The sequence below is a fragment of the Etheostoma spectabile genome, chromosome 8 (assembly GCF_008692095.1).
Source record: "Etheostoma spectabile isolate EspeVRDwgs_2016 chromosome 8, UIUC_Espe_1.0, whole genome shotgun sequence".
Classification (NCBI taxonomy): domain Eukaryota; kingdom Metazoa; phylum Chordata; class Actinopteri; order Perciformes; family Percidae; genus Etheostoma; species Etheostoma spectabile.
Window position 1 is genome coordinate 21,591,139 of NC_045740.1, and position 17,555 is coordinate 21,608,693.

Sequence of the window (17,555 nt, forward strand, 5' to 3'; positions counted from 1 at the left end):
GCAGAGATCTGAGGAGCAGTTAACCCTAGTCCTCAGAAGTCCACCGGAGATTTAAATTCCAACACAAAGAAAGCAAAGGTGACCAACATCTGAGAGAAAAGAGGGATTCCAACGGAATTTCCGGCAGCACCCGAGCAATCCCCGAAGTAGAACGTTGTAGATGGACTACACTCTACACTACTGTGGTTGCCTGATTATGAAAGTATGGGCTAAGTTCAGCTAACAAATGCAGCAGTTATATTGAGTTTACCAGCAGTCTTTGAAGTGGGCACTCCCAATATGTAATTTTAATCCATTTGGATGTCCACTGTTTCAAACAGTGAAAGTGTCAAAAAAAAAATTTCATTCAGGGAAAAATACTGTGCCACAGCTTAAAGGCACAATTCTGAATTACATTGTTCATACTCTTTAAAGCTTTTCTGTGGGGTTTTCCAAAAGCAGGACATTAGAATTACGTTCAGTGGGTGCCTAAAATGCAAGATGATAAATACGTTGCTTAATACAATAAAAAAAATAATATCTTATTATATTGAAAAGTATTCAAATGTATTGTTTATATTCTTTTTTCCAAGTAGGCTTAATAGCAGGCATGGTACGGTAGTACCTAAAGAGAATGTAAACAGAGACCCTCGCAAAATGTAGCTTAAAGTTAAAATGTAAATAATGTAATCAAATTAATTCACATTTAAAAACATTATGACATGTTTTAAACCAAATAGTCACAAATTTCCACCACTTAGGTTTATCACTGGTTACAGAATGAAATTGTCATGGTGTTCAAGGGTGTTTCAGAATTTAGGGGGCTAATTTATAATAATACCTCCGAAAAGGGAATAGGATTCAAATATAGGAAAACATAGCAAGAAAATTACATGCACAACTGGACGCAAATTGGATGCTCCAAAACTGTGTGTACGTTTGAAATCAGATGGTCAAATATAGAAGAAACACACGCTCACTCTAACACACGCACACAAATAATTAGTGTAGTGTAGGCACAATCACAACTAACCCACATTGACAGCTTGACTCAAACTTAAGTATGCTCAAGTGTTTTTGTGTCTGTCCTTTTGTGCGATTTCTATCTCACTGATTAAGACGGTTTATGCCTTCCCCGTCTTATGGCTATAAGGAGAATGTACAACAGAAGTCTTTCGTTGCAGTTCCGCTTCGTTAGCCACAACATCTTCCTGTTTAGATTACAAAGCTGCACGCTGGAAGAAAATTATAAGTAGTAAAGAAGCCAGTTCAGTGGATGCATCATCTTGATTATTGAAAAAAATTCAAGGGGGCTATTCCTGAGCTCTCAATCAATCAGTCTATACAGTAGACATCTCTAAGGAGGAGACAAGCAGATCTGTACCCTGATGCTGGACTGTTGTTAAGACTGGTATGGGGGGGGCGGGTGAAATGAGATGAGAGAGCTGCAAAGCGGAGTAGAGGGAGGAGAGAGGCATCCACGTACAAACAAATACCTCTTTAGAATTCTACACAGCACTCCGCTGCAGCGTGTTTGGTTTCCAGGCAGCACTGCATTATTAAGCACCCATCCTCCCTGACTCCCACCCCTAGAGCACAGTGAGTAGGGTGGGGACAGATAGAGGGGGGGAGAGAGAGAGCAAGTAGGGGTGGGGTTCAAATAAATTGAACAAAGTTATATGTAAAGGTTGCTAATTAGCACACGCTACTGTTTGATGTGAACATGTATCAGAAAATCGTAAACTGCCTCTTATTCCTTACATTTGGTGGAGGATGCGTGCCTACATGTACATTGCACAGCCCCCAATATAATAACTGTAATTTCATTACTTTGAGGATCATGCTTCTTACTCTCAACAAATCCTATGGAAAGACCAAAGCCAACAATGTGTTGACACTCAGGATAAGCCTATTAATTCCTACTCCAACATTAATCTTTATGAACAAAACACAAATCTACAGTTTTGTATTTAAGAGGGCTAAACTATTTCCTGGAACAGCTGGCCACTGTAGCTTTTAGCAAACATTACTATAATATGAGTAAGTTGTGCATTTGTTGGGCACTAGTCATCTGCTGATTAATACATATTTGATGTGTAAGTGAGGATCTAAGCAGCAGGACCATGCAACAATATAAAATAAAGCCCATTGACCATGTCTTTTCTAACGAGAAAAACCCATCTGACTGCAACAGTGTGGCTCATGTATGCAATTTAAAAAGAGTGGTTTGCCATTTTGACATGGGAGTGGTATTGATCTTTTCATCTAAGTCTTGGCAAGAATGAGCATATTTATCAAAACATAAAAATATTCTACAACAATAGAGTTGTAATATTCTACAACAATAGCGGTCTATGGTGTAGGATAATCATATCAGATGTTTGGCTACACAGGCAATACATATTAACAGGACCAACTCATTGTTGGTTTTCATAAAATGCATTGACCAGACTTATTCTTTAACTTTTAAAAACAGTATTTGAACTTTTTCTTTAAGAGATGGTAATGTCAGAGTATTGACTGACAGCAATACAATTTATTCTAAACTGAGTAACTTATTTTAAACAATCCAGAAATAGAATACCTAATCAAAGGGTTTTAAAATAGAAATGGCAGTTTTTACAGCACAGCTATTTTTTCTGGCAACACTAGAACCCTAAGATCATTATCCGATGATATCTTCGCCAGTCTGCCAAAGATGAAATTCTTACCATGACAAACAGTCTCTCTCTGTCTTTCTCTCTGTGTCTAATTAACAAACCCAGACATGTTTTGAACACCAGGAACTGGCAGTCAGAGAGAGAGAGAGAGAGAGAGAGAGAAAGAGATAAAGATTCCAATTTCCCCAGTCACTGACATCATAAGGTACACATTGAGTCTCTTCACAGATTGGCATCAAGCACGTCTTGATGCTGCAGCCGCCAGTGGGAAAATGTTAAGAGTTAACCTTTGGAGGCCCAAATGCGGTTTTGTATTTGAAGCTAGCACATTTCTCTCAGCTCTTTTAATTCCACCTTTTCCGTGGGACTTTGTTTCCTTATTCAAGGTAATGGGGTTGGAGTAATGAATTCTTGCCGAGTACAAACTATGTCCCCCTTGTGACCTCCTGTCTGTAAATGAAATAGTCAGCAGAGCACCGGGCAGGAGGTCATTGTGGTGTACAGCCTCGGCACACTGCTCTGCAGGGAACGTTCAGGGAGATTCTCCCCTCCATCATCTCTAAATGGAACTCTGCAACCTTTGTTTTTTCCTTTACCAGTTTTAGAATCCAGCTTAATTTGTTCATTTTCTTTGCAATGAAATTGTGAGGCAATCCACAAGGATGTCGATACCTCTTCTCTTTTGTCTTTTAGTCTATATGATCATGCAAAAGAAAATACAGCGCAGTGGCGTTGAGTTCAGAGAGCGCTACTTGACCAATCAAGCGGTTAAGCCAACACTATTTCCCTCTAGTGGAATTACAAGCTGCGGGCAGAGGAAAGCAGCAGCAGTGAGTGGCTGTGTGACATCACCTTGTCAAAGCCGTCAGCCTGGAATAGCCTAAGGGGAATTTACAGGGTCCTTTAACCCTTAGTAACACAGACTTCCAAACCCTTTGGATTTGGACAGAATTATTGGGGTTTAAAGTTAAATACAGTCATCATTTGTGCCTTGAAAAGAGGCTGTACAATAGAATGTCTGTATGAATGATGTTCCTACATCTGTATGCAACTCTTTCACATAGGCAGGATACAGATTAAAGGTGAATCTGGAGCCAATCCAATCCTCAGAGCACAGATTATTCATTCAGAATCCATGGCTGAATTCAAGTCTGGAACTGTGGCTCATGGCAACGAGGAGTATTTTCAGGTATTTGTTTGGTAACTGGTTACTCTTGCCCTGCCTGTTGTGAGTGTGTAGTGTGTGTCTATGTGTGATTTTTATGTGACAAATGACAGTTTTGCAACTCTGCAATGCAGTGGCTGCACCACAGCTAATGAAAACAACCGTTTTACCCACTAGTTTAATGGCAGAGACACCAAGTCCTAATGATGGTTCCCAAAATGAGAGTCAAATACGAGTAAATTAGATAGTGTGAAGTGGGTTGACAGACAGGACAGGAACAGGATAGAGGTTGAAGTATATCTTTTCTAGAAACAATGTAACTTTATGTACCTTTTCATAGATAATTAAAGGTTTTATGTTATGCATACCGTGATAAGGAAAATGCACAATCAGTCTAGAATATCTATTCTATCTATCTATCTATCTATCTATCTATCGGTCTATAAAATAAATGATGCATGTCAAACTGCATGGTCTCATTTGGCATGAATTGGTCCAAATGACTTGTAACAAACCTGAGCAAAAAGTCTAGAAAATAAGCAAAATCAGTGGTTTCCGTTCAGTTAAGTGTAACATTTTGAAAAAGATCCTTCACTTTATTTGAGTCTGCATTCATCACTATAAACTACATTTTAGTCTGTATTTTTATTAGGGATAGACCGATTATCTTCCCTGACCGATAACCAGGCAGTCTTTTGGTAGTTTGCAGATTATCTGTATTTCCTTTGCCTGATTACTGATGAAGTTAATTAATTAAAAAGAACGCTACGTTGGCTCCACTACAACTCCGTGTCTGTCCCTCTGCTTTGGTTTCACTCACCATTGAGTCGGACTTAATATCCCACACTTTCTGACTCATGCTGTGTATTATGTTGAAAGTTTTTATTTTGTTAAATGCTTTAGGCAATTATTTAATAAAGTGTTGTGATGGAGTTTGTCACATTCCAAATACTTTAATTTAGAAAGAGGATTTTCATTTTCAATGTAAATGAAAAGGTGAGATGTAGACCAATGAATTGATTCACACGCAGACTTACAAAAAATTAAAGTGAACTTCTCCACAGTAAGATTTAAGCCCTGTTTACACGTACATGGTTATTTTTAAAAACAGAGATATTTCCCCTTGTTTGTGCCCTTCGATTACACGCAAATATAGAACTCGCCACTGAAAACAAGTCTTTTCCCAAAACAAAATTGAAATCTTCGTTTGCACGTTTTACATGCAAACTGAGGCAACAGAGGAAGTGAGAAAGAGGAAAGAGAGGAAGTAATTTGTTGCTGTGGTTGTTATTTTCGGGATTCTGATTGGCTAATGTAGCTTGAGCTTCTCATTACACTGCCACCTACAGGTTTGGCGCTCTTGACGGCATATATACACGGGTATGTGTAAACGAACATTTTTGTGAAAACTGACAGGTGTGCACGATGTTTTAATGCTGTCTTTCCCATGCGGCTTGGAGACAATAGGGAGGATAAAGGAATGCTTCTTAACTATCATCGTAGCGGTTTTCTCTCATCCACTTCTCTTCTTCTCCAAATAAACTGATAACAGTTTCCCCCAATGGTGATCTTTGTTTATAGTGACGGGAAGCAACAATGTAATAGTTTTATGCTTTCTTCATGCTTTCCATCCTCTCTATTCTGTCAGCTCACTGTTGAGTTTCTTCATGTTCGTCCTTCACCTTGGCAGGAACATTGCTGTAAACCTGTTTCTTTGAAAAAGTGTCTGGTAAAATTTCAAGTCGTGTGCAGACAAAGCAAACAATTCCAGGAAATGCTGTGCTGTGTTTGCTGCCACAGCTCACTTTGTTATTGCTGGGGTTTTTCAAAAGATATTTGGCAGTCCAATCCCAATAAAATGTTTTGCTTGACCAATTGAAGAGACAGCCTAGAAGCAATGGAAGTCACTCACAGGGAATTGAAACTTTGGAAGCCATGGATTTGAAGTTATGCAAAAAGTGGAAGTCTCAGACCGAATGCCCGGTCATTAGGAATGCTTCTGAGCAGAGTAACAAGTACCAATTGTCAATTTTACAGATAAGCTTGAAAAAAAGACTTACATGGATACCTATGTTATCAGTAACCTCAGAACCAACATCCCTATGACACCTTCCATCTGAATTCCACGGGAACATTTGGCGGCGATGTGTGGTGCTGCTGTCCAACGCTGTTCTCTTTGGGAAAAAATAACAAAAATGGTGAAAAAAACGTTTTAAAGAAAATTTGGATAGTGCAAAAAGGCAGGCATGCTTTTTCAGGGAAGCATTGTAAAGATTTACAAAAAATATGTTTACAGCATTTACTATCTAACTGGGACCTTTGGGGACCGATTGGGGGTTCGCTATGGACAAACGATTCTGATTCCAACTGCGATTCTTCCTTTTGATTCCAGTTCTTAATCATTCTCAAATCCGCTTCTTTGAGAAGTGGAGCTGAAACGGGTCACATCCTCATTTCCCAAATAAGAGGAAAGTTTTATTTTGATTCAATGGTGGGTTGCAATTTTAACGGGCTTTGTCAACATAAAATAAAGCCACAATAGAGCGCTGCTTACTGTGCTCCAAGGCTGCAACACAACAAGCCTGGCCCCTCCGGAAACCAAACTTGTGCATGTTAAATTTGGAACCCAAGATCAGATTTGAAACCAAATCTTCCAAATGATCAGTTCTTGATGCTAAACCCTAGTGAAATTGTATGTAATATTTTATGTTGTGTATTTCTTTGGCAGGGTGCAAATGTTCCACCAAAGGAAGTTCCTTCCCGAGACCCTTTTGCAGAGTCACGGTCTTTGGGACCGGAGCTTAGCGCTGCCCAAGACTATTGTGATTGGTTTAAAGAAATGCAAACAACGCAGAATGTTTATTTCTCTTATTCAGGAATGTTTCTTATTCAGGGGCCAGACCATACTCTGCAGCGCTGTGGAGGTAGGTCTGGCAATACGAGACATGCAGGTAAACAATTCCTGTTATTCTTGAGTCCTGCATTTAATTAGTGGGTCACAAAAATGGTGAAATGGTCACGTAAACATTTCACAAACTGCCATGACACTGGGCTGCTCTGGGGGATACAACAATGGGGAAATTAAATGCTACACGCGGGACGGTGACAACAACTGCCAGTGCACAATCCCCAGTTTCTGGGGGACACAACAACAGGGAAATGAAACGCCACACACCGGCGACAACAACGTGACAGACCACCACGCGCGGGACGCGATCCCCGGGCGTAAGGGCACAATTGACAGTTTCTGTGAAATGCAACAACGTGGAAATGAAACGCCACAACAACACGAACTCCAACACGCAGGACGTGATCCCTGGTCTCCGGGGTGAAAGTTCTGTGCTGTTTGGAAAGGAACTGCAACACATGGGACACGATCCCGGTCTCCGGGGTGTCTGATTTGACCCATCCACCGCCCTGACCAACCTCCCTGCTGGAATTTTCAATACTACTAGCCACCATAATTGTTCTGTGATCACGAAATAGGCTTCCCATTGAAATACGTTCCTTCAAAATTTTTAATCAACACACAAAAATAACAACATTAACGTGACCTGTACACGAATCAAAAGATTAAATAACGTGACCATTGCACAAACTGCCATGAGACTGGGCTGTTAGATCAACTGGAAAATGGAACTGGACAAAACAGAAGTCTATTTCCAAACTGGTTAAAGCTTTGGTGCGTACATTTTTGATATTGTTGAACAGCCATTACATTCAAGCACAATTCAATTACATGCTGCGCCATCGGAGTGTGAATGTGTGTGAGTGTTTATCTGATGAGCAGGTGGCACCTTGTACGGCGGTGTGAATGTGTGAATGTATCCTGTAGATGTAAAAGCGCTTTGAGTAGTCGTTAAGACTAGAAAAGCGCTATATAAATACAGCACATTTACATTGTGTCATCCGGTAACTTTCCTACTTTAAATTAGCTTTAAATATAGGGCAATTATTTCTTATCTTTGGGGGACCTAATATCTAAATAATACAAAGCTTTAGATGGAGTTACAGAGGGTTCAATTAATGGCCCTGTGTTATTCAATCTTTACTATTTTTTCTATAATTAAGAGATATAAAATCAGAATTGAACCCAACCCACTGCCAAAGACTCCGCTTACTGGGTGATCTAGAGGTCGCCCCAAAGTTTCTTTGTTTTTAATTTTTCTGGAAGTCTGAAAAAGAGACAAAAATGTCAAATTTGTGTCCGTTTTTGACCCGGGAGGACATCACAAAAATGTTGATCATATGACACATTAAAAAAACAGCTCTGGACTACTAAAGCTGACCGAGCTCACACACAAACTAGACAATACACAAGTTTTAGGTTGGCCCGTCATCTTAGAATTAGTCAATTAATGGAAGGCGATGTCTGCCTTTTTAACTGGTAAAACTGGTCTGTGGCAGTCCAGGTCAGCCCCAATACTGATCTTTCAAATCAGCTTGGGACATGGCTGCTTAAAATCCAGTTCTAAGAACCTGCCGCATCATTGAGTAAAACTGACTGTGTGCCCTTATCACAATTAAGTGTAAAATTCCATTTAGCATTGCAAGAAATGTACTGAAACTCAGGACTAGCAGAGAGTAGCAGCTGGGAATTTAAAAATGGATATTTCTGTTTTTAGGTTAGGCTACATGTATCCTGCAGCCTGCCTTTTGGCGGCAACACCGTGATCGTGTCTGTTTGAGTGTGATTTGAGAATAGCTAAAAGGCATTGTTCATCACAATGCATAAAGTCTGCATGCAGTAATTTTTATTTTTTTGCTTTATAAAATGGTGGGAGTTAAACTACTGCATTAAAGCAGCTGTTAAAACGTCCAATACATGATTCAATTTAACAGTCTAACCATTATATAATACTCTGACCTATAAATATTCTGTTTTATTGTTTTTGAACAGAAGCTAAACAATGTAGATTATGTATATGATTTTTGGTGATGTACTGTACATGTTTATCCAGCTTTACATGGAAATGTCGTTTTTTTACAACAAAGACCATGCTCTGTGTTTCACTATAGTGTAGAGGTCTGAACACACACACGCACAACAAGGTATATGACTGTTTTGTTTAGAAATATGACACAAAACGAAGGAAAAAGCCCGGTTGCAGTTATTTCAGTGGGTTTTAGTATACACACAGGTCATTTTTGTCGGGTTAGCTTCAATGAGGGGTTTTCTCCGGGTGTGTGACCTGAACAGACTGTGCTCAGGGAGGCAGGAAATGTGAGTCATGCTGGCAGTATGTATGTAAACACCTTTACCCCCAAGTCATAGTGAGATGTCACCTTCGCCTTCAGAGCCACATGGACCAGCTCTTGCACAGGGTAACATACTGTTTATTCTCCACTTACTAGAGAGATGAAAGACTGGGTTTCATTTTGTTTGTGAAACTCTTCACATCTTGTAAAGCCATTTCAGGTATATTCCATTTTTTCAAAAATGTTTGAATCAGTTATTAACTACTAAAGAGTAGAGAAGAAAACTAACAAAGCTCATTTATCATTAAGCATTGTAAGCAGCATTTTGTAAGGCATATTACTTTCACTTGTTATCTCACTCATTTACTACATTCATCTGATGACTGTTGTCAGCAGTTACTTTGGCAGGTTGTAGTTTTGTATTCAAAATATATGATATAATCATATGCATTGCCATATATCAAACTACCCTATCTGGCCACTTGCAACATTAATATACTGCATATTAATACAAAATACCTTCAACTCTGGAGAAGGCCATTTAGTTGTACTTTTACTTTTGACACTGAAGTACCCTTTATTTTTACTTCACAAGAAGAATTCAAAGACTGTTCCACAACTGATCCTCAGGGCATCTTGTCCTGAATATATAATATATATACTCCGTGCACATTGAAACACACTCATCCTCTGCTCAGTCCACTTCTTAATCAACCTCAGCCCCAAGATCAATAGCCTGCGAAGGACAATCCAATCAACCACTCATAATCACAGAACAATTAAAACATAATCCATTTATCCATCACCTTTAATAAGCATATTTGATTTTTGATGTGGTTCTCAGCATCCTGGCTATCCATAATTAGAATGCCTCTTTCAAGGGCGATGTAGCATAGGTGTCGACAGCCCAAACCAAAATTCCCAAATAAAGGACGCACCTTTCCTCCTCATTATGAACTCCGCTGCATACTGTTGACCTGTGACAGAATTAGCCTCATTGAGATGCCAAGCGTTATGTCACCTTCGAGGGAGTGAGCCTGTCAACCATGTTGGGGCTATCTGCTTTGATGTACTACTAAGTGAGAGCATCCTTAATGGACCTTGGTTTTCAAATATTGAGAAAAAAAATGAAATGTTGCTGCCTTCACTGAGCAAACCAAAAAAAAAGAAGGTTGTTTCACTCTATAGAATAAGCCAAAACCACAACCTTTTCAAATGCATTAAGTGAACTGTTAAAAATCACCTTGAAGACATTCAAATGCACAGTGATGGATGGACCGTTTTTGATGGTTCGGCAAAATTGACAGCTGTGGAGATAAATATGGCCTAAAGCCTGCCAAATGCTGTCATAACTACTTGGCCTTCTACTTGTCATTTAACTGTATACAATTATGCTGCTTAGGCAGGCATTATAAAACAATTTCCATACCACTAGACCTACAATTTCAGGAGTCATTGTATAGCGATATAATAAACATCAACCTCTTTTTTGACCTGAAGTACACCTGGAGTTTAGGTACCACACAGTGAATGCATCGCTTCAAGATGAAGAATTTTCAGAAAAGCCATACAAGTTCATTATAATGCAAAGTGAAAAAGTTAATTACAGTAAATACAATCCATCCTCCTTCAGCCCAGTAAAGTGTCTTACAATTGATCAACTTGAGCCGTTTCTTTTGGAGGATTGTGCCCAACTATTTTCGGAGATTTTTAGTAAACTAATCGATTGATAAAAGATTTTTGATAATCAAATAGTACTTTAAATAATTTTTTAACTATCAATGCTAAACTTTCTTTGATTCTAGGTTTTTGTTGAGGATTTGCTGTTTTTTTGTCTTATGTAATCGTAAACTTTATTTGGATTTTTACTGTTGGTTGGACAAAATACATCACCTTTGGCTACAGATTTTTACTATTTTACTATTTTTTAGAATGAACTAGGCTATAGGCTACTATAGCCTAGTTAATTCTAGCAAAAAGACTGAAAAGCCTGATCATGAATATTATCAGGATTACTAGAACATTCTCTCACTCACACACTCACTCACACACACCTGGTCCCTCTCTCCTTGCCAAAGTGGACTCAGATGCCTGGAAGAGCTGGGAGAATTTACGGCCCCCACCTCCTGCTCAACACACAACCATACACAGGCTATTGGACGTCCAAGCAAAGACTCTGCTGCCCTAAGTTGCACCCGTAAATCCTACCTTACACCCCCTACAAGCTCAGACACACACATTTAAAAGACACATACTGTACACCTTCCAGCTGAACCATGCATGTTGGAGCAAGTTCCAGACAGAACACGCTACACTGCTGTGATAGCATGGTGTATCTAATGGTGCTAAATTAACGCCATGAAGGTCAAAGAGGAAGCATAATCCGTTTTGGATACAGAATACTTTTTTGCCACTTGAGGGGTTCTGGCTGAAATTTTCAAACATTTTCTGCCTTGATGAACCAAGTAATACCCGGTACACAAGCCTTGATCCTAACCCTAGGCTGTGTATTTCACTCAGCAAATAGCTTCTACTGTTTAGAATTATTTTTCTGTCATATGTACAATACAACTAAGCCATTTTCTAGCCACACTTTCTTAGGACAGGAGCTAGTCTTACATGTTTTAACATTTTAGGCAGCTTGGTGTTCTTACTGTACAAACCACAAACAAGATGTTAGCTTGTCACAAGGCCTAACCTCCCCATCTAGCTTTGATGTAGCAGGGGGATACCGTTCTTTTTGATTTCACATAGTGATTTTGCTAGCACACTAAAGAACTTTCCATGACATACCTACAGCTACAGATATACTGAAGCGTTCTTAGCTACAGTAAGGCCTATGCAAAAATGGGACGGAAGATAAGCATGCAAATCCTATGTAAGTATATACTTACACACTGTATGTCCATTCGTAACAAATGGATCGTAAAGAATGTGTGTGTATGACGCCTGCTGCCATTTACAGCTCAACAGCTGGCTGATGGGCAACCACGGAGCTTCATCCCTGGAGCTGCTGCTACTGGAGCTGATAAAGAGCCACAGTAGTCACTATCTGCCAACCTATCTCTTCTTCACTACATATATTCCAGTTTACAGTTCTCCCTTAGCTCTGGCATTTTTATGTCAGAGAAGAGCCAAATGCTCCAAACAAAGCTAAATATGATGAGTAAGGCTGTGTGTGTGTGTTGGAAGTAGGGAGACATGCTCGGTCTTTAATTTCATCTAGAGCTTGACATTTTGGTCCAAAACTAATGCTAATGTTATGAATTGTCTATCAAATGGCATAAACACACCAAGCTTTTGAAATAGTATAAAGCTGACAAGAAACACGCCACATTTCTTAGATAGGCGTTTTTCGGAAGCTGCTTTAGGTGGCATTTTCCCCTAGTTGTCAAGAAGGCTGCCATTGTAAAGCCCACCCGAGTCTGTATCTGGCTAATGGTTGAGCAAGCTGGAATCAATTGGATTTTTGCTGTGGTTGTGGGCCACCTCTGGGGTTAGCTTGCCCACAGGCATGGCTATGCCTCCTCAGCTGTAAGGTTGGGCACTGGGCCCTCTCCATAAAGCAGAATGGTGGAGCACAATGTTAATCTGTCCTCTCTGTTGAGTCCCAGCTGTGGCCCTGCATCCCCACAAGGCCCTTTAATGTGGACGGGGAGTCAGCTTGGACCTCTGCTATTACCACAGCCATACAAACGCAGTCAGTCACTGTTCAAAAATGATGTTTGCTCTTGCTTTAATGAATCCAATTGTATACTAAGTACTTAGGTTTCTGTAGAACTCCATAGACAGGATTTGCACAAGACTAAACCAACATTTCAAGGACTTTAAGCATCCTCTCCATACAGATGAAAAATCTAATGCACTGTCTACAAGCTGGGATTTGTATTTCAGTTCTTTCAAAGTACGTACTTTTCTTTGTATACAAATAGTGAAGGCTTCAGATACATTTACATCACACTTGAAAAATCCTTCTGAATTCATTTAGTTCTGGTCCCATGGTCTGCAGATTAGATTTTATGGTGTTTCTTGTAATGAAGTTTAGTCTGACACACAGTTTTATTCTTTGGTTTAAAAAGGTAGTCATATTTTTTAGGTCTATATGCTGAGTCAGCCATTTTAGATAGTTAGCTTTATTAGGGTTCACCATCATCTTCATCATCATCATTATCGTCAGTTGTCTGCCGCACCGGCTCAAATTCCCATGAGCTGGAATGAGCTAGAACCTGAAACTTGGGGGAATAACTGGAAATGGTGTGCATGTGCATCAATAGAAATATAAACTCAATCGGCCACATGTTCACGCTGTAATGAAGGCTTCAAAATGCAAACTTTGAAAGGCCACGCCCCCACATCGTAAGTCCGATTGAATTGAAATTTCTCACACAGGTGCAGCTTTATGTTCTCTACAAAAAGCCTTAAGGATCATAAAGGTCCGCCTAGAAAACGGTTCCGCCATTTTATTTATTTTTTATTTTTTTTAAACACAATTTGAGATCTTCTCATAGACCGTAGCTCTGATTGCCACCAGATTTTCAGTGAATCATCAATGGATCAAGCTTATTACAAGTTGTAGAAAGCATATCCATATCTCAATTACTTTTAAAATTATTGACCAATGAACTTTAAAAGGGGCGTGGCTCTGGACATAAATGAACACAAATCAGCAATCGTAAGGCCAATCATCACAAAACTCACACGGTATGTTCAGATGAGTCCCCCAAATATACCCAGACAGTTTTATATCCATACGCCACTAGGGGGCGCTAAAAGTGCAATCACATAAATCACATGTTCAATCATCACAAATCACTCAGGATATGTCCTCATAAGTACCTGAACCACACCCTGAAAGTTTCATTCAAATTGAACACCAGGGGGCGCTATAAATGCAAACAAACTGCAGGTGATATAGCACAAATCAAGCTATAAATGACTAAATGTTTGTCCAATCAACACAAAACTTCCAGGGAATGTCCACATAATGACCTCACACATACACTGCAAGTCTCATTCAAATTGACCACAAGGGGGCGCTTTAAATGCAGAATAACTGGACGTGGAGTGACACACATTGAGATTTGAGCTCGGAATCGGAGTTTGCAGCTTTCTTAGCAATTTTTTTTTGTGTTGGTCATCTTCTTTTCTCAAATTGCTGTGAGCTGGACTGAGCTACTTATAACACTGAATTGAAAATGAACGTTTTTGACAAATCAGTGGTAGGCATTTTAAACAAAATGCACTGTTTGTCCAATCGTTACAAAGCTTGCAGGATATGTTTTTAATAGCGATGTTGGAAAATGTGTGAAATTACTTTGAAGTCGCTATTGAGAAAAAAAGGTTTGAACCCGTGAATCGTTGCTTGCGGCTATATTTTCCGTTTTAAAGTGTGTATTCTACAGAGAGAGTTAAAGAAAGGTTTGTACCGCTAACATAAAAAAAAGCTGAATCTCAAAGTAATTTAAAAGTATCAAGACACATTCAAGATGACATAGCTTGACAGCTGACTTCAATAGCAGAAATTAAATCATTGTGCATGTACTCTGTTCTCTCACAGGGAGGTCATGACTGAAAGTCGGGCTTGAACCTTTGCCCTCCGTTTGAATAATTGCCACTTATTTTAGAATGCCACCCTCCTGCTCCCAAAAAGAGGTTCTTACCAGGAAGACAATGAGTAAAAGAAGAAAAAATGGTTCATGCCATATTTTGTTGTTATAATATATTTGCACAATAAATCAACCTCCCGTTTGTGGAATGCAATGTACAAAATATCAATAAAAGCAATACAGAACAAACAAATTCAAGTCCTGCACTTCATAACTATTATTTTTCTCCAAATTAACATACATACAATATTGAGTTCAGTATGCGGCCTCACTTACAGGATCCTGTGAATTTATATGTAGGGAGCCTGGGGAAAATTGCTCATTGTTATCTTTAGTGATCCATAAGGTCTCTGAGCTGCAGCATGGTCTGAGGCTTGGTTGCTAATCGTAAATTTACAGAAATCTACTTAGAGAAAGGCAAATATCAACAAGTCCTGCACTGGCTTCTCTATTTTCTCATTAGGCAGATAGACGAAGATAGCTAGCACTGGGAAAGGTGGAGGCAGGAACAGATTAGTCTCCCTTCACAAACAACCACATATCCTTGACTTTTAATTAAAAATGCCATCACAATTAGACAAGGTAGTTTAAAGGACTGCCGAAATAAAAAAAATAAAAAAAATAGAGTTCAGGCAGTGCTATAAAAGCAATCCGGAGCAGTTCCAAGAGAATAAAGCTTTTCACTTTTCTCACTGAGAATGTTTTTTTTCTTTTTCTTTTTTTAAATGGAAACTTAAAATCGGCTTATAGGTTTTTTGCAAAAGCACTGCAGAAAGAGCAAAAGAGGAGCCAGAGAGGAGAAAACAGAACTCAAAGGCATCACAGTGGTTACAAAGGACGTAGAAGATTGAGGTCAGGGGAGGAGGAAAACTATTCTGTCGCCACAATAAATGAGAACAATTAATCAACAGTTAATGTGAATAACACTATTTATCCATCTAAACAATTTGGTTTCACCAGGTCACATTACCGAAGTAATGAATCTGTGCAACGCTGACATTTGAAACACTTTAGAGAAGTGCAACAGCCTGTAGGAGCCCACATAGAGACATCAGCAAAACGTAAATAACAGCAGGGCTCTAATTGACGCATACTGTACTTTTCTGCATCCGAGTCAACCACACACATGAACGTCCTGAAATAGCAGTAGCATGTATTGTGAAAACAGAAACTAGGTCTACTAGTATGGCCTACTTAGGGTTATTTTCTGGTTGTGTGGCCTTATTTAATAGTACTATGAATATAACAGCTCAACACTGATTGCCCAAAATGAGTCATCTCGTAGGAAAATATTCCAATATTCTTGTACGTTATTAAAGGAAAAAACAGGAACAACTCAGGTTGTTGTTTCACTGCCAACCACCTGATAGTGTAAGTCTTGCTGTGGTTTTATCAGCTTTCCTTGCAAACCTTTTCGTCTTTGTCCAAACCATTTGATTAATTCTTGTTTTTTAAATGTTCTTTTTCACTAGGCTTATATCATTTTATTGCATTAAGCTCTTCCTTGTATTATTCTCAGTGAATGTGTTGTACCGGCATGTGAACAAATAGGAACACAGTCACACTCTTATCCCGGTTTTTCTGCTTTTTGCATTAGAAATAACAAATCGGTCTTGGTGATTTAGTATTCCCCTAGGTAATTGGTTTTTTTGGAGTGGTGACCATGTGGAGATGAAAAACAATCAGCACAGCTCTTAACAGATGCTGTAATTACCTTAGACTCGCACAAGCGCTTTTGCACAACAGAGTAATAGATGCACCCTCTGTGATCTACCACTTGCAGAGTAGGAAGGGCAGACTCCACTTGAGGGCTTCATCTTGACAGGCAATGTAATGCGCCATCTAACCATACTGTGAAGCTATAGCAGACACAAGGCTTGGAAACAATGAATTGGAATGCCTTTAAACTATGATATACTGAAGGCACCAAAACTATGAATGAACACATATGGAATTATGTACTTAACATAAAATAGTGAAATAACTCTTAATTAGGTCTTATATTTTAGATTCCTCAAAGTAGCCACCCTTTGCTTTTTTGATAGCGTTGCAAACCCTTGGTGTTCTCTCAATGAGCTTCATGAGGTAGTCACCTGAAATGGTTTTCACTTCAAAGGTGTGTTTTTTCAGGGTTAATTAGTGGAGTTTCTTGCCTTATTAATGGGGTTAGGACCATCAGTTGTGTGTAAAGAAGTCCGGTTGATACACAGCTGAAGACCCTATTGGACAACTGTTAGAATTCATATTATGGCAAGAACCAATCAACTAAGTAAAGAGAAACGAGTGGCCATCATTACTTTAAGAAATGAAGATCAGTTGGTCCGGAACATTGCAAAAACTTTGAATGTGTCCCCAAGTGCAGTCACAAAAACCATCAGGCACTACAACGAAACTGGCTCACATGAGGACCGCCCCAGGAATGGAAGACCAAGAGTCACCTCTGCTGCTGAGGATAAGTTCATCCTAGTCACCAGCCTCAGAAATTGCAAGTTAACAGCAGCTCAGATTAGAGACCAGATGAATACCACACAGAGCTCTAGCAGCAGACACATCTGTAGAGCAACTGTTAAGAGGAGACTGCTCGAATCAGGCCTTAATGGTCAAATAGCAGGAAACACTGCTAAGGAGAGGAAACAAGCAGAAGAGATTTGTTTGGGCCAAGAAACACAAGGAAAGGGCATTAGACCAGTGGAAATCTGTGCTTTGGTCTGATGAGTCCAAATTTGAGATCTTTGGTTCCAACCACCGGGTCTTTGTGCGACGGAGAAAAGGTGACCAAATGGATTCTACATGCCTGGTTCCCACCGTGAAGCATGGAGGAGGAGGTGCGATGGTGTGGGGGTGCTTTTCTGGCGACACTGTTGGGGACCAGCATGGCTACCACATCATCCCATCTGGTTTGTGTTTAGTTGGACCATCATTAATATTTCAACAGGACAACGACCC

The 17,555-nt window shown here is 39.5% G+C and overlaps 1 long non-coding RNA gene across 1 annotated transcript; it reads left to right on the top strand.

Moving 5' to 3' along the window:
* The first annotated feature begins 6,000 nt into the window (after nucleotides 1–6,000).
* Nucleotides 6,001–16,693, top strand: LOC116694121 (uncharacterized). Its single transcript, XR_004333073.1, has 3 exons — nucleotides 6,001–6,013; nucleotides 7,640–7,641; nucleotides 16,605–16,693. It is a non-coding gene; the product is annotated as an uncharacterized LOC116694121 (long non-coding RNA).
* Nucleotides 16,694–17,555: the final 862 nt, after the last annotated feature.